This window comes from Oncorhynchus mykiss, chromosome 16 (genome assembly GCF_013265735.2).
Source record: "Oncorhynchus mykiss isolate Arlee chromosome 16, USDA_OmykA_1.1, whole genome shotgun sequence".
Classification (NCBI taxonomy): domain Eukaryota; kingdom Metazoa; phylum Chordata; class Actinopteri; order Salmoniformes; family Salmonidae; genus Oncorhynchus; species Oncorhynchus mykiss.
This window is the reverse complement of record NC_048580.1, coordinates 39,120,352-39,147,845: the sequence shown is the minus strand read 5'-3', so window position 1 is coordinate 39,147,845 and position 27,494 is coordinate 39,120,352. Positions and strand designations below refer to the sequence as shown.

Below are 27,494 nucleotides of genomic sequence, written 5' to 3'. Positions count from 1 at the left end.
GGTAACTTCCAGTAAACAGGTGTTTGTTGTAGGGTTCTCAGGACTCCGGCATGCACGCCCACGCAGTACTGATGGCACACGTTCATGAGGTGAATAGACGAGACATAATTGGTGCATCATGTTTGGGGGACATAGTCATAGCATATTGGTTTAAAAAGTACTGACATATACAAACCACAGACATGTACATATTTACTTTAGTTCATGTGTAATAATGACCAGACACTTGTATCCTTACGCGTCATTTCACCTTTCTTGGCACACTTGAACGTTGGGCCAGTAACCGAAAGGTCCCAAGTTCGAATCCCACGAGCAGACAAGGTAAGATGGGTACATTTCCATATCCGTCATTAAGTGTATGGCTACAATCATATTAGGACAAGACCATTTGCCAGTTAGGCTACTTTAGCCACCGCCTACATGTCATGTAATCATGATAGATGTCTGCTGCCTTCTAGTTGCGTGCGACTCACCCTCCAGCTCTGACAGGCCACCATGCCCACATGAACGCTGATGGGCACTAGAGCAAATTCGATTGAACATGATAATACATCATAATTAACTTCATTTAAATATCGCTCAACGGCCTAACCATGAGCGTGTTATCGAAACATTTAGGGTATGGTACTGTAACCACAGATGAAAGGGGAAGTCAGTATCAGTATCTTTGCTGTAACTTTCCATTGCAATTTTTTTTTGCGGATGCAATGTGTTTGACTTTAGATGTGAGAACATAGAGATGCCACAAGAGGGAGTTGTTAGACCGCCTAAATTTGATTCCTCTTCATTCACTGACCTCAGCAGAGGCAGCGAGGAGGCCAGGGCACGACATGCGGTGGAGGGATGTTCTCTGATGGATATGACCTGACCTCATATCTGATGGATATGCAATGACCTCAACATGGTCAGTGAATGTGTCGGACGTAGAACCACCATGATATAAGCCTGGTTGTAGATCGATTAGGGCCTGTCAAGTGTTTGCTTCTTCCTGCTTGGGTTAGCATTGGGACAGGGAATGCAGATTTTTTTAGATCAGTGATCGGGTTGGTTATAGGGGACCCCTAAAACAGTTAAATTGTGTGTTTCACTGAGTATGTTTGTATGTGTTTCTCTTTGTGTTCTTGTCTGTTTTTTTGTATGTAAACGCTTCCTGTGTGTGTGTGTGTGTACAGATTGGTTGTGCGTCTGTGAGTGTGTGTGTGTGTGTGTGTGTGTGTGTGCATCATGGTGTACTAGTAACGTTTGCAGGGATGAAGCTTAATGTGTCTGTACCACAATGCTGTAATCAATATCAATTATGCACTTAAAATAACATAAGGTAGAATAAAAACACACAGTAAGAAATAAGAAGAACATGAGAAAGTAAGCATACTATTTACAGGGTCAGTTCCAATACCATATCTACAATGTGCAGGGATACTGGAGTGATAGAGGTAGATATGTGTAAGGGTAAAGTGACTAGGCATCAGGACATGTTATGATTAACAGCGTATCAGCAGGGTAAATGAAGAGTGTGTGTGTGTGTGTGTAGAGTCAGTATAAATGTGTGTGCATGTTATGTGTGTGTTGATGTGTCAGTGTGTGTGAGTGTGTAGAGTCCTGTGAGTGTGCATAGAGACAGTGCAACAACAACAATAAAATACAAGGGTCAACTCAAATAATCTGTGTAGCCATTTAGCAGTCTTATGGCTTGGGGATAGAAGCTGTTCAGGTGCGTGTTGGTGTCAGACTTCATGCACCGGTACCGCTTGCTGTACAGAGAGTTGCTGTACAGAGAGAACAGTCTATGGCTTGGGTGGCTGGAGTCACCCAAGGCCAATTTTCCGGGCCTGGATGGCAGAGTGTGTGGCCCCAATGATGTACTGGGCTGTCCACACTACTTTCTGTAGTGCCTTGCAATCGAGGGTGGTGCTGTTGCCATACCAAGCAGTGATGCAGCCAGTCAAGATGCTCTCAATGGTGCAGCTATAGAACTTTTTGAGGATTTCAGGGACCATGCCAAACCTTTTAAACTTCCCGAGGGGGAAGAGGTGCTGTCACACCTTCTTCACGACTCTACGCGTGTGAGTGGACCATTTTAAATCCTTAGTGATTTGGACACCAAGGAACTTAAAGCTCTCAACCCACTCCACTGCAGCCCCATCGATGTGGATGAGGGCATGCTCACCCCCCCAGTTTCCTGTAGTCCACGATCAGCTCCTGGTGTTTACTGACACAAACACACACACCATTCCCTGGCAGACCTCTCTCGCTCAACTCTCTCTTTCTCTCTCAGAACAGAAGTACCGCAGTTAGGGTTTCCTGTGTGTGTGTTTTGTAGTATTTTGCCGTGTCCTCTTCGTTGCTATATTTCATTTTCTGCATGGTTGAAGGACTGCACCATTGAAACACTGTTTGAGATGGTCCACATACCAGAAAGACACAGTTCAGCTGAAGGTTGTCATGACTGAAACACTAGCAAACACACACAATATTGTTCTTGATTGTTTTCTTATGTCTTAACCAAGGTTTTCTTTTTCTACAGGTTTTGAACAGTGCCACAGAAGGGTGGAGAATAGAGCCAGAGTATTGATTTGAGTAAGGTAAGGCTATCTTGCTTGAAAGTGAGAAGGAATTATTTCTTTCTTTCTTTCTTTCTTTCTTTCTTTCTTTCTTTCTTTCTTTCTTTCTTTCTTTCTTTCTTTCTTTCTTTCTTTCTTTCTTTCTTTCTTTCTTTCTTTCTTTCTTTCTTTACACAGCCCCTTAGCTTCCCTGTTTCTAAATTGCCCAATAGTAAATCAGTCATTATAGTGGATGTAACACATAACAGAATTTGTCCCTCACAGCAAATAAACCTTTGAAATGGGAACTAAAATTACAGTTTGAAATATGGTTTGAGACAAAACAATAATGGTCGGGCCTATTAACATCACCACCAGGGGTCAACAGTTCAGCACGTCATCTTTAAAATGTATTTAGCCTGTTAATGATGGCCATCAGATTCCTATCTCTCTTTCCTGCTCACTCGCTCCCTTGCTCTCTCTCTCCCTGCCATAGCCTGGAGGAGTGTTGTAGCCAGCATCTGGAGTCAGGCTGTGTGAATGGGATCCTTTCTTACGGGGGCCTGCGCTCCAGTGAGTGCACTCAGGGCATGGGGCACTGCACTGCAGGCCTACCAAGGTAGGAGTAGGCAGGGGAAAGGGAGGTGCAGGGGTAGGGCCAGGCAGGCAGGGAAATGGAGAGGCAGGGGGGATGGAGTAGGATAGGGGGTTGGGGATATTGGGAGACCACAGAGTTTATCACCAAACACAGCCACTAGCTTTGAGGCACTTTTCAGAGTCTCACCTTTCCTGCTGTATACGATCTAATTTCATGTTCTGTCCTCTCCCCAATTTATTTCTTCTTCCCGTCCTCTCTCTCTGTTTTAGGGGAAACAGTGGGGACAGGTCTGGTAGTATAAATGAAATGGAGAGGGCCAAGTGGCTGGGGTTAGGGAGGCAGATTTATTGGGGTTTGGGATGGGAGGAAGAGGCTTGGTGGTCCAGTGCTGGGACTGGGGCTGGTGGGGAGGCTAGCTACATAAAAATGGTTGCCGGTCTTGTCTTGTAATGAGATAATAAAATCTAAAAACGCTGGGGATCATGGATAATACCTTCCAAGGCCCTCCTCTCCACAGGGGACCTGGTGGGTGGGCTGACTGGCTCTGACTGCTCTCTCTATTTATTTTACTAGGCATGTCCGTTAAGATCAAATTATTATTTTCAATGACGGCCTAGGAACACTGGGTTAACTGCCTTGTTCAGGGGCAGAACGACAGATTTGTATCTTGTCAGCTCGGGGATTCAATCTTGCATCCTTTTGGTTACTAGTCCAACACTCTAACCACGAGGCTACCTGCCACTCTCTCTATGGTGACGGTCAAGTAGGGGATGAGGTGGTAGTTATAGAGATCAGATGAGGTGTTGGTTCTATTTTCAGGTTCTATTCAGAGTTGAAGTGCAGGCCCACTCCTTTCGTAGTTCTTTGAGCTTTTTATTGAAGCGATAGTAAAGATGGGGGAGGGTGAGTCAAAGGGCAGTGAGTGGGCCAGATTCAAACCCATGTCGACTCTGGCATACATGTGTGCCGGGGTCAGTGGCTGTAACTGCTGGACGACGCAGGCCACGGTTTGAAGGAAGTTTCAGACAACTGGAGGCATGAGCGCCTGAATAGTGAACACCCCTGATGGCTCTACAGCCTCTCAAGGTTATAGCACTTATCAATTATTATCTCTAGCTCTTTATTGAACAATTATATCCACATTCATTCATTAACTGAATCCCAAGGTGGAATGTACAAGAAATGTAGCTAGGCCCACTGAACATATCGCCGATAAACTCAGAAAAGTCAAGTGAATGAATGGACGCACTTGCTTAGGCTCTACCGGTGCCCAGAGCAGACAGATGTTGCATTGATGTTACAAGTCATTATACCACCCCGCTCTTAATGATCTGCCCGCTTTGTCCCCCAACGGGTCAAATGCGAATGCTCCCTACATGTGGTTGCGTGCAGTACAACGGCTACTCCAGTGGTTATAGGCCTGCATCAGTTTGCATACATTTAAATGGAGAATTATATGGAGTGTTTTTCTCTTATTGACCCTAAGAGGGATAGTCTATTCCTTTCCTTAAAACAAACAAGAGGTATGCCTATCATGCCTATCATGCCTATCATGCCTATCATGCCTATCATGCTGGCCAGGATAAAGGATCAATGTATACTTTAGAAGTGTCTAATCTATCTCAGAAGGCAGAACCAGTCCTAGACAGGACTCCTTAATAATTATCACTATATTTACATACTTCACAAACACTAATTATGCTAGTTGACTGCACATAGCATAGACACATATTGCTGACACTCACTCCGCAGTGGTTGGGAATGCGTACGGGAGTTGAACATGCAGCGACCCAGACCCCCTTTACTGTCAGAGATTACACAATGTCTTTTTAATTTTTTTAATAAAAAATAATAATAATGAAAGAAGTGTCTCATTTAGTTCTAGTTGGGCAATGGAATCATAAGTGTGTATATATACTGTATGTATATTTTTTTTTAAATTCTCCTTCATAACGCACCTTGCTTAAAGGGATACTTCTGGATTTTGGGAATGAGGCCCTTGATCTACTTCCCTAGAGACAGATGTGTGCATTTTGAAGGAAGTTTAAGTCTAAGACTAGCGCAATTGCTAACTAGTATTACCACAATGACTGAAGTCCATTGGTATCTTCTAGCAAGTTGGAAATCACAGCTGGCCTTGTACATTGTTTGCTTCCTCCAGCCATTCGGGATAAACTGTTTCGGTTTCAATGACTCAATATTTTGGACAAGAACTGATGAATGTAAATAAGGCTGGGAATGTCAATTACAATCGAACTAGCAAGTCAATCATAATGTGGCTAATAGGCTAGCTTATCTATTTATGTAGCTATTTATTTAGCAAGCTAAAAACACAGAGCATGAAGTTAGCTAGCTGCTGGGAGAATTTTGTCATTGGACGAGTGGGTGAGTGGCCAACCTTTTCCACTCATATCGTTTTTGATTCAGGTGTCATTTAGTTAGGTACACTGGAGAAAAATATAAATGCAACATGCAACAATTTCAAAGATGTTACTGAGGTACAGTTCATATAAGGAACTCAGTCAATTTAAATCAATTATTTAGGCCCTAATCTATGGATTCCACATAACTGGGAATACAGATATGCCTCAATTGGTCACAGATACCTTAAAAAAATATTGGGGCATGGATCAGAAAACCAGTCAGTATCTCGTGTGACCACCATTTGCCTCATGCAGTGCAACACATCTCCTTCGAATAGAGTTGATCAGGCTGTTGATGGTGGCCTGTGGAATGTTGTCCCATTCCTCTTTAATGGCTGTGCGATGTTGCTGGATATCAGCGGTAACTGGAACACGTTGTCGTACACGTCGATCCAAAGCATCCCAAACATGCTCAATGGGTAGCATGTCTGTTGAGTATTAAGGCCATGGAAGAACATGCTCATTTTCACCTTCCAGGAATTGTGTACAGATCCTTGCGACATTATGTTAAAAATGTGAGAAATAAGCTTTTAGTGCGTATGGACAATTGTTTGAGAGGGTTTATCTACTGTTCCCTTGTTAGATTTTAGCTCATCTCGCTCTGGCCAACATTTGTTTGTTGATCTTTTTGTTGTTGATGAATAGTTCCCAAATGTAAGAGTACTCCCGTGGTATTTACATATTTGCAGAAATCCATTCAGGTGTATTGGGGCGTTTGGCGAATGCTTTCTAATGATCTAAAGTTGCGCTGTTGGTACTGTAAACAGACGTGCTCCAATGTCAGAAAGAAAAAAAAGCATCATATTCTTCCTGGGGATGTATATGAGCAGATTTTAATAAGATTTCTTATTGCTAAAATGCTGTGAGTTCCACTAAGTCTGGTCAAGACTTTATAATGTATATATTTTTATTTTGTATCGTACAGAGACATAGTCACTGACCAATAACCTGCATTAAGGGGAAAGACCACTACAGAGGCACCAATAAGGTCGCTCTCTCATCTGTGCAACAGAACAGGACAGGTTTATATGGGAAGCATCAAAGGGGAAGAGGTGAAAAAGGAACCTGAGGGATTTATTGTTCTGTTCAGTTTTTGTATGTTTTGTTAATATATGCCCACTAAGAAGCTTGAGGTTTGAGCAATACTATTTTAATTGTAGCTGTTTATGTCGTGAATCAACAACGTACATAATGTATGGAGTCAATATGAGACCAAAAATATGTAAAGACTAAGGCTATTGCAGTGACCACAGTAAATTCCACGTGACCATTGAGTCATGGTAATCTCCTTTTATGCTCTCTGGACATGTGTTGGTAGTACCCAACTAGCTAACGACCTGGCTAATGGCCTGGTACTCAGGGCTTTATTGTCCCTCTAACCACTCTGACATCAATGCAAATGCAATCAAAAATCACATCAAACACATCATCAAAACAGTATGTGCTTTTAAAACCCACCTCACTGTGAGCTGAGCTGAAAACATGGTCGTTGTGGAAGTTGTTTGAAAGCCTAACACAACAAAATGGACAGTGCTCTCTATTGTGATGATTCATTCAAAACACTATATGCATATTCAATCTTCTGCATAGGCCTATAATGCATAGGCCTATATATGAGCCCATGCACCACCCCATTTATTGAAAAAAATAATAATGATTGAGACATTATACAATACATAGCCTACTACATATTACGCACAGCAGAAAAAAAACATTTTAAAACGCTGAACATAGTTGGAGTAGCCTATGCTCCAATATTAAACCAATTCTAGTAATCACATTTGACTGTGGACTGCATTATTATGCATCCTGGATGGACTGGTTACCTTATGCTAAACTCCAAACTTCATATCCATGAGTCTGGGAGAGAAAATATAGGCCTAGGCAATGCTGTTGGTTCATTGATTGTGCAGAGTTAGCCTACAATTCTAATGAATTTGAATTTGATTTTGAATAGCCTAGAAATAGGGAACTTTTTAAATATTTTCATAATTAATAGACTTACACATCACCTTTTTAGCTACAGAATATCTCACCACTGTGCGTTTCCATCTCTCCTTTATTCCTTTCTTGAGCGAGCATAGAGAGGGGCTGTCAATAGTTTAATGAAATGTTTCGCTGTGAAAACATGTTACTATTGATGTTCCCAAACAGATTTCAATTGGTTTCCCAAATTAAGCATTGGGTAGCTACAGGGACAGGATTGGAGAGCCTGAGTTTGAGCATACAGAGTTTGAGCGAAATCTCACCTGTCTGACAGAGAGAGGCTGCATGCTCCTTGAACAGTGGTTGATGAGTGGAGTGAAATAACTGGAGTAGCCTATCCGAACAAGCGGAAAGCGGCCTCCATTTGATAAATAGCACTCAAATGAGTGCATATGGATGACATCTTCTTTCCCCCTGCCCATTTGAGAAGTGGCCATTCTAAATCTTAACTGCTTTTACAGATTCAATTGAGAATAGTATGATGGGTGAAAATATGATGACTTGATGAGAGAACAGTGTGTGCAGCCTGAGGCAAGGAACCGAGCTCTTTCTCAAACCATCAATAGCCTATAGTCACATCATGCAGCCCATCTATGTTTTGATTTCTAAGACAAATAACTCTAAATCTAGAGCATAGGACCTGTTTCAAATGATGACTTTTACGCTCAACATAGTCACTTCATATGCGCACTAGCTTCGAAATGGAAAAAATATCCTTTATATTTTATTCAACAAAGTTGTCATTATATTCTTCCTACTATAAAACCATATAATATAAAATAATGGCACATGATTTATAAGACTATCTTATCTACTAAATGGACAAGCCTACAGCCTATGGCATAGCCCATACAGTAGGCCAACTCATATTCTGTTCTTCTGAAATACATTTTCTTCGTATCATATTGTTTCTTGCGACCTGCCGAATATAAATATTGGATTTATTGTGATGGTGTATATTAAATTGATTTATTAGACTTTTTATATTGTTTATATTAATTAACGTCAATTACTGTGAGACCGGCAGTCTTTTGCATGACAATAATCGGCCGACATTTCATGACGGCCACAACCCTAGTAAAGACCCATTTCAATATAATGTGTTATTGAATACATGAACATGTGTGCCATGGAATGTCAATGGAATTGTGCAGGCAGTCAAAAGAATGAAGGTATATTCTTAGAATAAAAAAATAATAATAACACCGTCATCGGGTTTAGGTAAGCTTGGGATGTGTTGTCATTCTCCTCCACCTACTACTTAATATCCAGAGGAGTATACATTTTCATTGATTCAAAAAAAAAAGTCCCATTTAAGTCTACAGAATTTACTACAAACCCAAATGGACGTTTTTATAAGGGAAACCTAGCACATAAAAAGTCACTCTACTGAATTGTTATTGCCCAGATGAAGAGGACCCAATGTTCATTAATGATTTTATACTAAAACGTTCTCAATGTAAGTGGAATATTATATGGAGAGAGGGGTATTTTAATTGTGAGCGGGATGCAACTCTAGACAAGTCATCAACAAAACTTTAGGACTACCTGTAATAAGGAAGTACGGGTACTAGGATATTTTCCGGGTAGCCTCTGAGAATAACATCTACGAATATACGGTGACTGAGTTCATCAGGAAGTGTATAGGAGGCCCACTGTGACTATTAAAACCTACCCAAACCAGAAACCGTGGATAGAGGGCAGCATTTGCGGTAAACTGGAAGCGCGAATGACCACATAACCATGGCAAGGTGACTGGGAATTTGGCAGAATACAAACAGTGTAGTTATTTCCTCCGTAAGTCAATCAAACAGGCAAAACCTCAGTACAGAGACAAAGTGGAGTCACAATTCAACGGCTCAGACACCAGACGTATGTGGCAGGGTCTACAGACAATCACAGACTACAAAGGGAAAACCAGCCACATCGCGGACACCAACGTCTTGCTTCTGGACAAGCTAAACACCTTCGCCCGCTTTGAGGACAACACAGTGCCACCGACGCGGCCAAGGACTGTGGGCTCTCCTTCTCTGTGGCCGATGTGAGTAAGACATTTTAAGCATGTTAACCTTCACAAGGCTGACGGCCCAGACTCCATCCCTAGCCGTGTCCTGAAAGCATGCGCAGACTAGGTGGCTGGAGTGTTTACGGACATATTCAATCTCTCCATATCGCAGTCTGCTGTCCCCGCTTGCTTCAAGATGTCCACCATTGTTCCTGTACCCAAGAAAGCAAAGGTAACTGAACTAAATGACTATCGCCCCGTAGCACTCACTTCTGTCATCATGAAGTGCTTTGAGAGGCTAGTTAAGGATCATATCACCTCTACCTTACCTGACACCTTCTTCAATTTGCTTACTGCCCCAATAAATCCACAGACTATGCAATCGCCATCTCACTGCACACTGCCCTATTTGTACAATAGGAATACCGATGTAAGAATGCTGTTCAATGACTATAGCTCAGCATTCAACACCATAGTAACCTCCAAGCTCATCATTAAGCTTGGGGCCCTGGGTCGGAACCCCACCCTGTGCAACTTGGTCCTGGACTTCCTGACAGGCCGCCCCCAGGTGGTGAAGGAAGGAAACAACACCTTCACTTCGCTGATCCTCAAATCAGGGGCCCTACAAGGGTGCGTGCTCAGCCCCCTCCTGTACTTCCTGTTCACCCATGACTGCGTAGCCACGCATGCCTCCAACTCAATCATCAAGTTTGCAGACCTGGGCCTGATTACCAACAATGACGAGACAACCTACAGGGAGGAGGTGAGGGCCCTGAGAGAGTGGTGCCAGGAAAATAACCTTTCACTCAATGTCAACAAAACAAAGGAGCTGATAGTGAACTTCAGGAAACAGCAGAGGGAGCACGCCCCTATACACATTGATGTGACCGCAGTGGAGAAGGTGGCAACAGTGCTTCTTCAACCTCAGGAGGCTAAAGAAATTTGGCTTGGCCTCTAAAACCCTCACTAACTTTGACAGATGCACAATTGAGAGGATCCTGTCGGGCTGTATCACCGCCTGGTACGGCAACTGCACCACCCGCATCCGCAGAGCTCTCCACAGTCTGCCCAACGCATCACCGGGGACACACTGCCTGCCCTCCAGGACACCCACAGCACCCGATGTCACAGGAAGGACAAAAAGATCATCAAGGACATCAACTCCCCGAGCCACGGCCTGTTCACCCCGCTATCATCCAGGAGGCGAGGTCAGTACAGGTTTAAAATAATAATAATAATAATTTCACCTTTATTTAACCAGGTAGGCTAGTTGAGAACAAGTTCTCATTTGCAACTGCGACCTGGCCAAGATAAAGCATATCAGTGTGAACAGACAACACAGAGTTACACATGGAGTAAACAATTAACAAGTCAATAACACATTAGAAAAAAAAGAGTCCAAATACATTGTGTGCTAAAGGCATGAGGAGGTAGGCGAATAATTACAATTTTGCAGATTAACACTGGAGTGATAAATTATCAGATGGTCATGTACAGGTAGAGATATTGGTGTGCAAAAGAGCAGAAAAGTAAATAAATATAAACAGTATGGGGATGAGGTAGGTAAAATTAGGTGGGCTATTTACCGATAGACTATGTACAGCTGCAGCGATCGGTTAGCTGCTCAGATAGCAGATGTTTGAAGTTGGTGCATCAAAGCTGGGACCAAGAGACTGAAAAACAGCTTCTATCTTAAGGCCATCAAACTGTTTAATAGCCATCACTAGCCAGATTCCACCCGGTAACGCAACCCTGCACCTTATTGGCTGCTGTCGGAAGTTGACATACACTTAGGTTGGCGTCATGAAAACTTGTTTTTCAACCACTACAAATTTCTTGTTAAGAAACTATAGTTTTGGCAGTCAGTTAGGACATCTACTTTGTGCATGACAAGTAATTTTTCTAACAAATGTTTACAGACAGATTATTTCACTTATAATTCACTGTATCACCATTCCAGTGGGTCAGAAGCTTACATACACTAAGTTGACTGTGCCTTTGAACAGCTTGGAAAAGTCCAGAAAATGATGTCATGGCTTTAGAAGCTTCTGATAGGCCAATTGACATTATTTGAGTCAATTGGCGGTGTACCTGTGGATGTATTTCAAGGCCTACCTTCAAACTCAGTGCCTCTTTGCTTGACATCATGGGAAAATCAAAAGAAATCGGTCAAGACCACAGAAAAAAAATTGTAGACCTCCACAAGTCTGGCTCATCCTTGGGAGAAATTTCCAAACTCCTGAAGGTACCACGTTCATCTGTACAAACAATAGTACGCAAGTATAAACACCATAGGATCACGCAGCCGTCATACCGCTCAGAAAGGAGACGCGTTCTGTCTCCTAGAGGTGAACACACTTTGGTGCGAACAACAGCAAAGGACCTTGTGAAGATGCTGGAGGAAACAGGTACAAAATTATCTATATCCACAGTAAAACAAGTCCTATATTGACATAACCTGAAAGGCCGCTCAGCAAGGAAGAAGCCACTGCTCCAAAACCGCCATAAAAAAGCCAGACTACGGTTTGCAGCTGCAGTCTGGGACAAATATAATACTTTTTGGAGAAATGTCCTCTGGTCTGATGAAACACAAATTGAACTGTTTGGCCATAGACCATCGTTATGTTTGTAGGAAAAAAGGGGAGGCTTGCAAGCTGAAGAACACCATCCCAACCGTGAAGCACGGCGGTGGCAGCATCATGTTGTGGGGGTGCTTTTCTGCAGGAGGGACTGGTGCACTTCACAAAATAGATGGCATCATTAGGAAAGAAAGTTATGTGGATATATTGAAGCAACATCTCAAGACAGTCAAGAAGTTAAGCTTGGTCGCAAATGGGTCTTCCAAATGGACAATGACCCCAAGCATACTTTCAGAGTTGTAGCAAAATGGCTTAAGGACAACAAAGTCAAGGTATTGGAATGGCCATCACAAAGCCCTCACCTCAATCCTATAGATTATTTGTGGGCAGAACTGAAAAAGCGTGTGTGAGCAAGGAGGCCTACAAACCTGACTCACCTGTTACACCAGCTCTGTCAGGAGGAATGGGCCAAAATTCACCCAACTTATTGTGGGAAGCTTGTGGAAGGCTACCCAAAACGAATGACCCAAGCTAAACAATTTAAAGGCAATGCTACCAAATACTAATTGAGTATATGTAAACTTCTGACCCACTGGGAATGTGATTAAAGAAATAAAAGCTGAAATAAATCATTCTCTCTACTATTATTCTTACATTTCACATTCTTAAAATAAAGTGGTGATCCTAACATGCTGACCAGACCGGACACATCGCGTGCGTGAGCGTTGCAAAATAAATGTAGAAATCCATTTTATTAAATTATTGCACCCACACTGCTCGCGCGCGCCAACGAGGGTCTGCGATGCCAAGGGCTAAAATAGAAGTCTTTCCTATTTCTGACGCAGATCGCGCTGAAAGTCCTGCCTCTCCCATCTCCTCATTGGTTTATAGAAGCAGGTATCCACGTGCCATCTTCTCATTGGTTATACCCACGTGGGTGATTGAAAGACAAACTGTTTTGTTGGTAGTTGTGGCAATACTATGAAAGTTTAGATGCCAAACACCATATAAATTAAAAGATGAAAAAGCCTGGAAGGAGGAGAGATGACTAGAAACAATTCGGTTGGCTGTTTTATGTGTGGATTAATTGGCAGAGTAGAGGAGTTTGTGCATTTCAGGTAAAATAACAACTAAATGTTTATATCCCAGGACAAATTAGCTAGCAACAGCAAGCTAGCTAAATAGGACAAATTAGTTAGCAAGTGCAAGCTAACTAGCTAAATTGCCATACATGTTTAATGCTTTTTGACCTGTCCCTAAATTAATGTAATTGGTTCAGAGTTTGTTTTGATATTTTAACCTGCGTGTCGTGATCGCGTTTGGTGTAGGGGGACAAAATTAATTTATGCATGATAGCGCACTATGGCGCACGCGTGCAGCCGGTTTGGGTTCCGTGTTACTGACCTAAAACAGGGACTTTTTTTCTTGGATTAAATGTCAGGAATTGTAATAAAAAATTTAAAAAATAAAAATAAACATTTTTTTTTACATGTGTTTGGCTAAGGTGTATGTAAACTTCCGACTTCAACTGTACATAGACTTGGAATCACTGGCATCTTTAAATAATGCAACTCTAGTCACTTTAATGTTTACATACTGCTTTACTCATCTCATACGTATATACTGTATTCTATTCTACTGTATTTTAGTCAATGCCACTCCGACATTGCTCAATCTAATATTTATATATTTCTTAATTCCATTCTTTAACTTTTAGATTTGTGTGTGTTGTTGTGAATCGTTTTTAAATACTACTGCAATGTCGGAGCTAGGAATACAAGCATTTCGCTACATCCGCAATAACATCTGCTAAATATGTGTATGTGACCATTAAAATTGTATTTAATTTGATGGTAGCATCCACATTAATGTACAAGTGTTTTAGAAACATATTCTACTGGAGAGCAGCGAGTTGTGAACAGGCGCACACTTTATTGAGGCAGGAGAAACCAACAGACGGACGCCACTGCGTCAACCAACAGCCAATAGGCAAAAATGTAAAACGCGCAAACAGTCACAATAATTATGTTCAAACAAATAAACATACCTCGTGACAAAACACAGAATGAACGAACACCAGTCTAGCGCTCAAAATTGACACGTAACACAAAACAATTTCACACAAAGACATGATGGGGAACAGAGGAATAAATACATGTAGTGTGATTGGGGAATGAAAACCAGTTGTGCAGGGAACAAGACAAAACAAATGGATAAATGAAAAATGGAGCAGCGATGGCTAGAAAGCCGGTGACGTCGACCGCCGAAAGCCGCCCGAACAAGGAGAGGAGCCGACTTCGGCGGAAGTCGTGACATCTATTCTTATTTACAATAAAAGTGACATAATACATTATTCACCATTCATTTCTAATGGGCACAAAATGATCTGAAACACCACCAAACAAACAGCAAATGCATCCAACAAGTTTGTGGAGTCACAAGCTTGATGTAATTATTGCATGCTTGGAATTGGGGACCAAATACAAACATTCTGACTACTTTAATACACATATAAGTGAATTTGTCCCAATACTTTTAGTCCCCTAAAATGTGGGGACTATGTACAAAAAGTGCTGTAATTTCTAACCGGTTCACCCGATATGGATGAAAATACACTCAAATTAAAGCTTACAGTATGCACTCTGTATCATTTCAAATCTAAAGTGCTGGAGTACAGAGCAAAAAAACAAAAAATGTGTCACAGTCCCAATACTTTTGGAGCTCACTGCCTTGATGTTGTATGAGGTTGAAATATGCTCGATTTGAGTTCAATGGAAAAGCAATAAAACATTTTTTTATAAAAAAAGAGACACAAATAAATGCTTGTGAAACAGTGTGATCTAACCATTTGATCTGGCTGTTCATCTACAGAGTTCCTCTATAGCCTAGCAGTCCATTGATGACATTATCCGACAGTGTTAACTCTTCCCCTGCATGTTCTTTGAAGCCTCGCGCCTGTCTCCTCTCTATTGATCCTGCTGATGCTGTGAACCTCTGAGTTGTCATGTCTTTGATGCATCCATGCTGTAGCTGCCCAGTGCCTTTACAACCCAGATCAATGTCTTGTGTCTGCTGCGTTGTGATGTGTAGTACGGCAGAGTGGAGGCCGATGATGGATCATCCACAGACACTCACATGAGCGTACGCATGCACACACGCACACATACTGGAGCTGTGGCTGAAAGCCAAGGCTGGAGCTAGGTAATAGGATTGTAAGTGTCTGGGAATGAAGGGTAATGAAATGAGCATCCAGAGCAATCAGAGGGAGAGAGGAACCGAGGAAGGAAGGGAGGGGGCTAACTGACAGAGACAACCTGCAAGACCAGAACAACCCTTCCCCTTTCTCCCTGGCCATGACACCATTATTGCGGTACACACATTTCAGGATTAAAGGCGTGGCAAGCTTTGGTACTTCATACTCTGCTGATAACTTTTATCTCTAACACAAGGTTAAGACATCGGATTATGGTACAATGGTGTTCCCCACAGTCAAAATAACTTTTATGTCTCAAAGATATTACAGAGCTCAATCTGCCTCTGAAAAGACACATACAGATTCCCATGTAGGCCCACAGCACAACATAGCACAGTGTGTCCATGCATGAGCTTTAAACTAGCAGGGGGTCATTTTGGTCTCTTGAAACTTAGAGCTTCGGTTTTGTTGTCTCTTTTCTATATCTTGTCCCATTCCCCGACTCCTTACAAATATTATTCTTCCTGTCTATTCTCAGAATCCCGGTCCTGCTTCCATGTGCTTTTTAACCAATGTTTCAGTGCATTATCGTTATCTGATTATCGTTATCTGATATCTGATTATCTATCTATGTATTCTATTCCCATTGTGATTTGATTTGTGGAACAGAAATGGCAGATTAGTCTTAAATCCTCCCAAATAGACGATCCACTCATCTGTATAGCTCATGCATCCAGGGCCTCAGCATAATTGCTGTTGATTTGTGGTGAAGGCTGGACAAGACCTGGGTTCAAATAATGGTTGATATCTTTCAAATACTTTTGAGCGTTTACTTTATCCTGCCAGGAGTAACAATTGGGCAGAGTTAGCAGTTTTGGGACTATTATATTGGTCCATTAAGCCAGGCTATCTCAATCAAGCATAGATCAATTCGTTTTAAAGATTGTAAATAGTATTTAAACCCAGGTCTGGACAGGACAATGCTTGGCTTATAGCCTACGCTGGGCCAGGAGAAAAGGAACCGATCTGCTCTGCATCCTTCTATCCAACAATACCATCCGATCCAGCATGTGCTTATTAAAACCATTGTGGACCAGGGCATTTCCCCAGTGTCGCCTCTCCCTGTTGTGTCCTATCTGATTGATGTTGACTGGGGTCACCTAAACTTGTAGGAACCAGGGGACCAGGGTATTGCTGTGTGTATGTGTGTGCGTGAGGGTGCACACAGGGGACTAAATGTTTACATGCATTCATTTGACTTAATTTGACTGGTGGCCTAGGCTGAGGTACAGACGCGAGGCCTTACAGATATAGGATCTTAATTGGACTTGTATTGTCACAGATAAATAATCTTGCCACAACAGGATTTGAACTGTTAGTCCATGATGTTGCTTGATCTGTGATTAGTCTATTAGCTGGTCAAAAGTAGGCTACATGGAGGAAGGATTGTTGACATATATTTTACATTTGTATCTAAAATCATAATTGAGAAGTAGTTAATCAAAGTTGGCATATTTATGATATGTGGGGCATACCCAGGCCTCCTTCAAGACTCCATAATGTTTCAGCTGTAATTGCTACAAAGCAACCATTTGTACAAAGCATCTTATACAGATAAATTGGCATAATAGACCATCATTGCACATCCTGCAAATCACCAGCAGAGGGTGTCCATTTTGAATCCATTTTCACATTCACTCTGTTGGTAATGATTGCAAATTGGATCATAACTCTAAAAGTAGCAGACATCCCACTCTGGAACTTTGATTTCCATGTAGGGTATGTTATGTTCAACAATATATTGAAAGTAAACTTTTTTTTCTCCAATATTCATAAATTAATGTTTTAAGAAGTTATTGAAATCAAAATACTACTCATATTAAAGCTTCATATGCGACCAATGTTTGCTTTGTAGCACTTACAGATTACACACTATGAGTCTTAAAGGAGGCCTGGGCTGGGTAAGGCCAAAATGTCATAAATATACTAACTTTTATCAGTAATTTCTCAGTTATGCTTTTAGACACATGTCAAAAATACTTCCTCCAAAGGACTATTCTAGGGATTGCTTTTCGTGAAATTCCCCAAAATCATGGTCTTCTTTTGTCTGTGTTTTCTTGAAGAATCACTTCAGAAAGTATTCAGGACCCTTGACTTTTTCCACATTTTGTTATGTTACAGCCTTATTCTAAAATGGATTACATTTAAAAAAAACTCAGCAATCTACACACAATACCCCATAATGAGAAAGCGAAAAAAAAAATTGTAATGTTTGCAAATCTATTGAAAAGAAACAACAGAAATACCTTATTTACATAGAGTTGAAGTTGGAAGTTTACATACACCTTAGCCAAATACATTTAAACTCAGTTTTTCACAATTCCTGACATTTTAATCTGAGTAAAATTTCCCTGTTTTAGGTCAGTTAGGATCACCACTTTATTTTAAGCATGTGAAATGTCAGAATAATAGTAGAGATAATTATTTATTTCAGCTTTTAATTCTTTCATCACATTCCCAGTGGGTCAGAAGTTTACATACACTCAATTAGTATTTGGTAACATTGCCTTTAAATTGTTTAACTTCTCTAGGGTAAGGGCAGCATTGGGAATTCTGGATGAAAAGCGTGCCCAAATTAAACTGCTTGCTACTCAGCCATAAAAGCTAGAATATGCATATAATATTTAGAAGTTTCTAAAACTGTTTGAATGATGTCTGTGAGTATAACAGAACACATATGGCAGGCAAAAACCTGAGACAAAATCCAACCAGGAAGTGGGAAATCTGAGGTTTGTAGTTTTTCGACTCTTGCCCTATCGAATACACAGTGTCTATGGGGTCATGTTGAACTTCTTAAGGCTTCCACTAGATGTCAACAGTCTTTAGAACGTTGTTTGATGCTTCTACTCTGAAGTGGAGCCGTATGAGAGGGGAATGAGTCAGGGGTCTGCCAGCAGTCACGAGCTCAGTCTCGCACGTTCACGTGAGAGCGACCTGCGTTCCATTGCATTTCTGAAGACAAAGGAATTCTCCTGTTGGAACATTATTGAACATTTATATTAAAAACATCCTAAAGATTGATTCTATACATTGTTTTCGATGTTTCTACGGACTGTAACGGAACTTTTGGACTTTTCATGTGCTTGTGCGCCATGAAGGATTACTGGGCTGAATGCGCTAACAACGAGGAATATGGACATAAATGATGGACATTATCGAACAAAACAAACATTTATTGTGGAACTGGGATTCCTGGGAGTGCATTCTGATGAATATCATCAAAGGTAAGTGAATATTTATAAAGTTATTTCTGACTTCTGTTGACTCCAACATGGCAGATATCAATTTGGTTTGATTTGTCGTCTGAGCGCCGTACTCAGATTATTGCATGGTTTGCTTTTTCCGTAAAGTTTTTTTGAAATCTGACACAGTGATTGCATTAAGGAGAAGTATATATTTTTAATTCTGTGAATAAAACTTGTATCGTTTATCAAGGTTTATTATGAGTATTTATGTAAATTTATGTGGCTCTCTGCAAAATCACCAGATGTTTTGGAACTACTGAACATAACGCGTCAATGTAAACTCAGAGTTTTGGATATAAATATGAACTTAACCGAACAAAACATACATGTATTGTGTAACATGAAGTCCTATGAGTGTCATCTGATGAAGATCATCAAAGGTTAGTGATTCATTTTATCTATATTTCTGCTTTTTGTGACTCCTCTCTTTGGCTGGAAAAACGGCTGTGTTTTTCTGTGACTTGGCTCTGACCTAACATAATCGTTTGGTTTGCTTTCGTCATTAAGCCTTTTTGAAATTGGAGACTGGCTGGATTTACAACAAGTGTATCTTTAAAATTGTGTAAAATACGTGGGACACTACCGTACCCTAGAGAGGTAAACTTGGGTCAAACGATTTGGGTAGCCTTCCACAAGCTTCCTGTAATAAATTGGGTGCATTTTGGCCCATTCCTCCTGACAGAGCTGGTGTAACTGAGTCAGGTTTGTAGGACTCCTTGCTCGCACACGCTTTTTCAGTTCTGCCCACAAATATTCTATAGGATCGAGGTCAGGGCTTTGTGATGGCCACTCCAATAGCTTGAATTTGTTGTCCTTAAGCCATTTTGTCACAACTTTGAAAGTATGCTTGGGGTCATTGTCCGTTTGGAAGACCCATTTGCGACCAAGCTTTTTACTTCCTGACTGAAGTCTTGAGATGTTGCTTCAATATATCCACATAATTTTCTTTCTTAGTGATGCCATCTATTTTGTGAAGTGCACCAGTCCCTCCTGCAGCAAAGCACCCCCACAACATGATGCTGCCACCCTCGTGCTTCACAGTTGGGATGGTGTTCTTCGACTTGCAAGCCTCCCCCTTTTTCCTCCAAACATAACAATGATCATTATGGCCAAACAGTTCAATTTGTGTTTCATCAGACCAGAGGAGATTTCTTCAAAAAGTATGATCTTTGTCCCAATGTGCAGTTGCAAACTGTAGTCTGGCTTTTTTTAATGGCGGTTTTGGAGCAGTGGCTTCTTCCTTGCTGAGCGGCCTTTCAGGTTATGTCAATATAGGACTCATTCTACTGTGGATCTAGATACTTTTGTACCTGTTTCCACCAGCATCTTCACAAGGTCCTTTGCTGTTTTGGGATTGATTTGCACTTTTCGCACCAAAGTACTTAATCTCTAGTAGACAGAATGAATCTCCTTTCTGAGCGGTACCATGGTCCCATGGTGTTTATACTTGCGTACTATTGTATGTACAAATGAACGTGGTACCTTCAGGTGTTTGGAAATTGCTCCCAAGGATGAACCAGACTTGTGGAGGTCTACAATTTTTCTTCTGAGGTCTTGGCTGATTTCTTTTGATTTTCCCATGATGTCAAGCAAAGATCTTCCATTCCTCTCAATTTTTGGGGAAAAAGCTTCAACTCACTGCCTTCCTGAAGACAAACAACGTGCACGAAGTGCTTCAGTCTGGTTTTAGACCCCATCATAGCACTGAGACTGCACTTGTGAAGGTGGTAAATGACCCATTAATGGCGTCAGACCTAGGCTCTGCATCTGTCCTCGTGCTCCTAGACCTTAGTGCTGCTTTTGATACCATCGATCACCACATTATTTTGGATAGATTGGAAACCCAAATTGGTCTACACGGACAAGTTCTGGCCTGGTTTAGATCTTATCTGTCGGAAAGATATCAGTTTGTCTCTGTAAATGGTTTGTCCTCTGACAAATCAACTGTACATTTCGGTGTTCCTCAAGGTTCCGTTTTAGGACCACTATTGTTTTTACTATATATTTTACCTCTTGGATGTCATTTGAAAACATAATGTTAACTTTCACTGCTATGCGGATGACACACAGCTGTACATTTCAATGAAACATGGTGAAGCCCCAAAATTGCCCTCAGTTGAAGCCTGTGTTTCAGGCATAAGGAAGTGGATGGCTGCAAACTTTCAACTTTTAAACTCTAACAAAATAGAGATGCTTGTTCTAGGTCCCAAGAAACAAAGATATCTTCTGTTGAATCTGACAATTAATCTTGATGACCATTCTACCAATCCTCGACTTCGGCGATGTCATTTACAAAATAACCTCCAATACCCTACTCAATTAATTGGATGCAGTCTATCACAGTGCCATCCGTTTTGTCACCAAAGCCACATATACTACCCACCACTGCGACCTGTACGCTCTCTTTGGCTGGCCCTCACTTCATATTCGTCGCCAAACCCACTGGCTCCAGGTCATCTACAAGACCCTGCTAGGTAAAGTCCCCCCTTATCTCAGTTCACTGGTCACCATAGCAGAACCCACCTGTAGCACGCGCTCCGGCAGGTCACCCCCAAAACCAATTCTTTCTTTGGCCGCTTCTCCTTCCAGTTCTCTGCTGCCAATGACTGGAGTGAACTACAAAAATCTCTGAAACTGGAAACACTTATTTCCCTCACTAGCTTTAAGCACCAGCTGTCAGAGCAGCTCACAGATTACTGCACCTGTACATAGGCCATCTATAATTTAGCCCAAACAACTACGACTTTCCCTACTGTATTTATTTATTTTGCTCCTTTGCACCCCATTATTTCTCTCTACTTTGCACATTCTTCCACTGCAAATCAACCATTTCAGTGTTTTATTTGCTGTATTGTATTTACTTCGCAACCATTGCCTTTACCTCCCTTATCTCACCTCACTTGCTCACATTGTATATAGACTTATTGTTCTACTGTATTATTGACTGTATGCTTGTTTTACTCCATGTGTAACTCTGTGTTGTTTTATGTGTCGAACTGCTTAGCTTTTTCTTGGCCAGGTCGCAATTGTAAATGAGAACTTGTCTTGCCTACCTGGCTAAATAAAGGTGAAATAAAAATAAATAAAAAATGGTTGTACAGTCGTCTCAAATAAAACTGTGAAGGACCTCGGCATTACTCTGGACCCTGATCTCTCTTTTGACGAACATGTCAAGACTGTTTCAAGGACAGCTTTTTTCCATCTATGTAACATTGCAAAAATCAGAAACTTTCTGTCCAAAAATGATGCAGAAGGTTAGGTTCTACTACTGCAATGCTTTACTTTCCGTCTACCCGGATAAAGCACTAAATAAACTTCAGTTAGTGCTAAATACGGCTGCTAGAATCCTGACTAGAACCAAAGAATTTGATCATATTACTCCAGTGCTAGCCTCCCTACACTGGCTTCCTGTTAAGGCAAGGGCTGATTTCAAGGTTTTACTGCTAACCTACAAAGCATTACATGGGCTTGCTCCTACCTATCTTTCCGATTTGGTCCTGCCGTACATACCTACACGTACGCTATGGTCACAAGACGCAGGCCCCCTAATTGTCCCTAGAATTTCTAAGCAAACAGCTGGAGGCAGGGCTTTCTCCTAAAGAGCTCCATTTTTATGGAATGGTCTGCCTACTCATGTGAGAGATGCAGACTCGGTCTCAACCTTTAAGTCTTTACTGAAGACTCATCTCTTCAGTAGTTCATATGATTGAGTGTAGTTTGGCCCAGGAGTGTGAAGGTGAACGGAAAGGCTCTGGAGCAACGAACCACCCTTGTTGTCTCTGCCTGGCCAGTTCCCCTCTCTCCACTGGGATTATCTGCCTCTAAACCTATGACAGGGGCATAGTCACTGGCTTACTGGTGCTCTTCCATGCCGTCCCTAAGAGGGGTGCGTCACTTGAGTGGGTTGAGTCACTGACATGATCTACCTGTCTGGGTTAGCGCCCCCCCTTGGTTTGTGCCGGGGCGGAGATCGTTGTTGGTTATACTCGGCCTTGTCTCAGAATGATATGTTGGTGGTTGACGATACCCCTCTAGTGGTGTGGGGGCTGTGCTTTGGCAAAGTAGGTTGGATTATATACTGCCTGTTTGGCCCTATCCGGGGGTATCATCGGATGGGGCCACAGTGTCTCCTGCCTGTCTCAGACTCCAATATTTATGCTGCAGTAGTTTGTGTCGTGGGGCTAGGTCAGTTTGTTATATCTGGAGTACTTCTCCTGTCTTATCCGGTAGCCTGTGTGAATTTAAGTATGCTCTCTCTAATTCCCTCTTTTTTTCTTTCTCTCTCTCGGAGGACCTGAGCCCTAGGACCATGCCTCAGGACTACCTGGCATGATGACTCCTTGCTGTCCCCAGTCCACCTGGCCGTGCTGCTACTCCAGTTTCAACTGTTCTGCCTGCGGCTATGGAACCCTGACCTGTTCACCTGTCCCAGACCTGCTGTTTTCAACTCTCTAGAGACAGCAGGAGCGGTAGAGATACTCTTAATGATCGGCTATGAAAAACCAACTGACATTTACTCCTGAGGTGCTGACTTGTTGCACCCTCGACAACATCTGTGATTATTATTATTTGACCATGCTGGTAATTTATGAACATTTGAACATCTTGGCCATGTTCTGTTATAATCTCCACCCAGCACAGCCAGAAGAGGACTGGCCACCCCTCATAGCCTGGTTTCTCTCTAGGTTTCTTCCTAGGTTTTGACCTTTCAATGGAGTTTTTCCTAGCCACCGTGCTTCTACACCTGCATTGCTTGCTGTTTGGGGTTTTAGGCTGGGTTTCTGTACAGCACTTTGAGATATCAGCTGATGTAATAAGGGCTATATAAATCAATTTGATTTGATTGGAATTAGCCTATCAGAAGCTTCTAAAGCCATGACATCATTTTCTGGAATTTTCCATGCTGTTTATATATAGTCAACTTTGTGTATGTAAACTTCTGACCGTCTGTAATTGTGATACAACTTGCCAAAACTATAGTTTGTTAAACAAGAAATTTGTGGAGTGGTTAAAAAACAAGTTTTAATGACTCCAACCTAAGTGTATGTACACTTCCGATTTAAACTGTAAGTATTCAGAGAGACTTGAAATGTAGCTCAGGTGCATTGGACTCCACCTGTGGTGAATTCACTCTACCAATCAGGCCTTTTTGGTAGAGTAGCCAGACAGAAACCACTTCTCAGGACAGCCCGCTTGGAGTTTGCCAAAAGGCACCTAAAGATTCTCAGACCATGAAAAACAAGATTCTCTGTTCTGATGAAACCAAGATTGAACTATTCGGCCTGAATGCCAAGTGTCACATCTGGAGGAAAACTAGCACCACCCCTATGGTGAAGCATGGTGGGGGCAGCATCATGCTGTGAGGAAGTTTTTCAGCGGCAGGGACTGGGAGACTAGTCAGGATTGAGGCAAAGATGAACTGAGTAAAGTACAGAGAGATCATTGATGAAAACCTGCTCCAGAGCACTTAGGACCTCAAGACTGGGGGCAACGCTTCACCCTCCAGCAGGACAACGACCCTAAGCACACAGCCAAGACAATGCAGGAGTGACTTTGGGACAAGTCTCTGAATGTCTTTGAGTGTTCCAGCCATTGCCCGGACTTGATCTCTATTGAATATCTCTGGAGAGACCTGAAAATAGCTGTGCAGCAAATGCTCCCCATCCAACCTGACAGAGCTTGTGATGATCTGCAAAGAAGAATGGGAGAAACTCCCCAAATACAGGTGTGCCACGCTTGTACTGTAGCGTCATACCCAAGAAGTATGGGGTATGGTGTGTAGATTGATGAGGGGGGGAAAAAACTATTGAATCAATTTTAGAATAAGGCTGTAACGTAACAAAATGTGGGAAAAGTCCAGGGGGCTAAATACTTTCCGAAGGCACTGCATTAGTGTGTTAGTGTGTGTTTTCAGTGAATGTGTTTTAAGTCACAAGGCTCTTCTGCATTTCCTGCAGTGCAAGAAATAGCTTTGGGCTATTTCAAAGCAGAAAATAAGAAATCCAGATATCAATGTTTTTGTGTGACGAGTCTGCGTTTCGACAGTGAAGTCAAGTACACGCTCAGACTGGGTGGGTCGTTAACTGACTAATGACAATGTTGTGTAAGAGTTGCATGCTGATTTTGCTCCTCTGTTGGCGTTATTGAGAGCTGATCGACTGACTTACTGACCGCCGTTAAGGAGAAATATAGGTGAATTTGGCCATCTTAAGTTTGATAAAGAAAGACAGGGGAAGGAAAGAGAGAAGATAGACAGAAACTATTGTTGTGCTGAAGGTGAAACCCCTCCTGTGTTACTGTAGAGCTTCTGTGTCCCTGTACTGCTTAAATTCACTGAATGATTAAACAGGTGGCCATTGATTCTTGTGGTAAACATTAATTCCGTACAAAAAAAGCCTTTTTCACTCTGATTGGATCATCTGTCTGTCTCTGTGTCTCTCACATTTCCCCCTTAATACAATACAGCTTGTGAAGGCGTTACAAATTGGAATGTGCTTTTGTGCTTGTGCGTGTCTATGTTTTGAAATTAACGTTAACCTGCATGGGGGGGGGGGGGGGGGGTTTCTAGGGTAACTGATTGTAGAGTGATTGAGTGTGTTTGTGTGTGTGTGTATCTTTGTCTGAAAGAACAGAGGAGAGAGCAGACAGTGTGAGAAATGACTGATTGTGTGCTAGTTTCTCTCAGCCATTAACCAGACTGGCCCATTGTTATTTTCACATCCCCACTGGCACAGTGTTGCTTTGAGTGACAGGCTAACGTGCTGGCTCTGTAGGTTGGCCACATGGTGAGTAGACTGAATGAGGAATGCATGGCATCACTTCTGCTCTGACTCAATATACAGCGTCTAGCTACACCCTCTCATTCTCAAGTCAACAATAACAAAAGCATGAAACAGCACTTTGCATTATTGTTCTGGAATGTGTGTTGTTTTGTCTGTGTGTACAAACCTTTTGGCTCAAATCATGTGCAAGTGTTGTTTTTTATAATGAATTGAAGTAGGCCTAAATACTAATGGGGGGAAAGTGTGTGTGTGTGTGTGTAGTGCGTGCACACACACAGCGCCCGTCCTAGACTTCCGACTCCACAGGGCTGCAGAATGGAGAGTGGCGAGACCGTGAGTTGAGAAAGAGTGGGATGTCTTTCCCAGCTCTCCCAGTCCCAGAGGAGGGGAGGCTGTCTCATGGAATCCTGTCCAGACCCAGGCTGACCAGGAGGCAGAGAGAAAGAGGAGGCTGATGGTAGGAGCCTGGGAGAGAGATCTAGCTGATGGTTAGAACAATAGCCAGGGACATCTGTCATGCGTGGCTGCATTTCCCTCCGCAGCTCCACTCACAATAGGGCCAAGGGACCAGCAAGTGGTGGCTTTCTTTCTTTTCTCCCTCCCACCTTTCTGGGGACACTTCTTCCCCTTTACAATGGCCCTTTTGTCCCCCTCCCTCCTTCCCTCCCTCCACACTTTGCCAACGCTTTAGCCCTTCAAGCCTGCTCATTTTCTGCCCTCCCTCTCTCACTCTCTATGTATCTTTCTGTCTTCACTGGAAAACAAAACCTATTTGACTATTCGCCACCTCCTGCTCTCTGATTCTCTGCTGCTTTGTCTCTAGATGTGCAGCTGCTGTGTTGTTGTAATGTGTGCGTGTATAGAGAAGATTCCTGCATGGTGTGGTCCTGGACTATAGGAATAAACTGAGACAAACTAAGCCTCACACTCCAGCGCTTGCCTTGCATAGCACTTTCACACATCTCTTATTTCCCATCACATCTTGCCCCTTGCAGCACAACATGGTTATAGCCTCTGTCACTAGGAAACCACCTCTCCTCTTCCCCTCCCTTCCCTCAATCTGTTACAGTTATCTCAATGGTGTCCTCTTCCCATTGCCTCCATTGTGTGTCAGCCCATCCCCAGATTCCAGGAAGTCAATCTTACTTAAGATGCAGCTACACAGCACACACTGCCCGTTGGTGCGACACAAATCCGTTCCCCCCGGTTGAGACCTGTCAGTGTGTGTCTGTAGTGTCTGTTTGTGTATCAATGTATTGACCAGCCAGTGTATAATAATGGCAGGCCTGTGGAGACCTGGAGCTGTGGTCCCGAACCATTGATTATCACACCCACAACTGTTGGGTGCGTGTGACTGTACGTGTGTGTTTTTGCATGCATGTGCGTGCATATGTGTGTGTGTGTGGGTGTGCGTTTGTGTGTGTGTGTGTTAGGATGTAATTACGATGCAGTCCTTGGCACTGTCTTCTTTCTTACCATTTTAAACACATTGGATAGAGGCTGATGTCAATTGTAAATTGATTATTTTCCCCTGCCTCCCTTAAAGAATTAAGGGGTTCAATCCAGTCCACGATTGATTGGAGTCAGATTGCAATTTGTTATTGGTGTCAGCAACAAGACTTTTCAAAGGGAAACTTCTACATCCGTTGGGTAAACTCATCCGGATGATGTTGGTTTGCCAACTTGAGACAGTTGAACACACTGACGGATTTACCATTAGGCAAGAAGAGGAAATTGTCTTAGGCCTCACATTATCAAGGGGCCTCATGAGCTGAGCTTAAAAAAATAAAATGCAAATTTAAAAAATCATCTCCGCTTGAGGCATAATAAATACATAAAATGCCCCGTGGTGTCGGTGGGGTTATAGTATGGGCAGGCATAAACTATGGACAACGAACACAATTGCATTTTAACGATGGCCGTTTGCATTCACAAAGATACCGTGACAAGATCCCGAGGCCCATTGTCATGCAATTCATCCACCGCCATCACCTCATGTTTCAGCATGATAATGCAAAGCCCCATGTCGCAAGGATCTGTACACAATTCCTGGATGCTGTAAAAGTTCTCAGTTCTTTCATGG

General features: G+C 42.3%; 1 long non-coding RNA gene across 1 annotated transcript; it reads left to right on the top strand.

The window, feature by feature from the left end:
• On the top strand, positions 1–22,974 carry LOC118939532. Its single transcript, XR_005036518.1, has 3 exons — positions 1–321; positions 2,525–2,582; positions 22,921–22,974. It is a non-coding gene; the product is annotated as an uncharacterized LOC118939532 (long non-coding RNA).
• Positions 22,975–27,494: the final 4,520 nt, after the last annotated feature.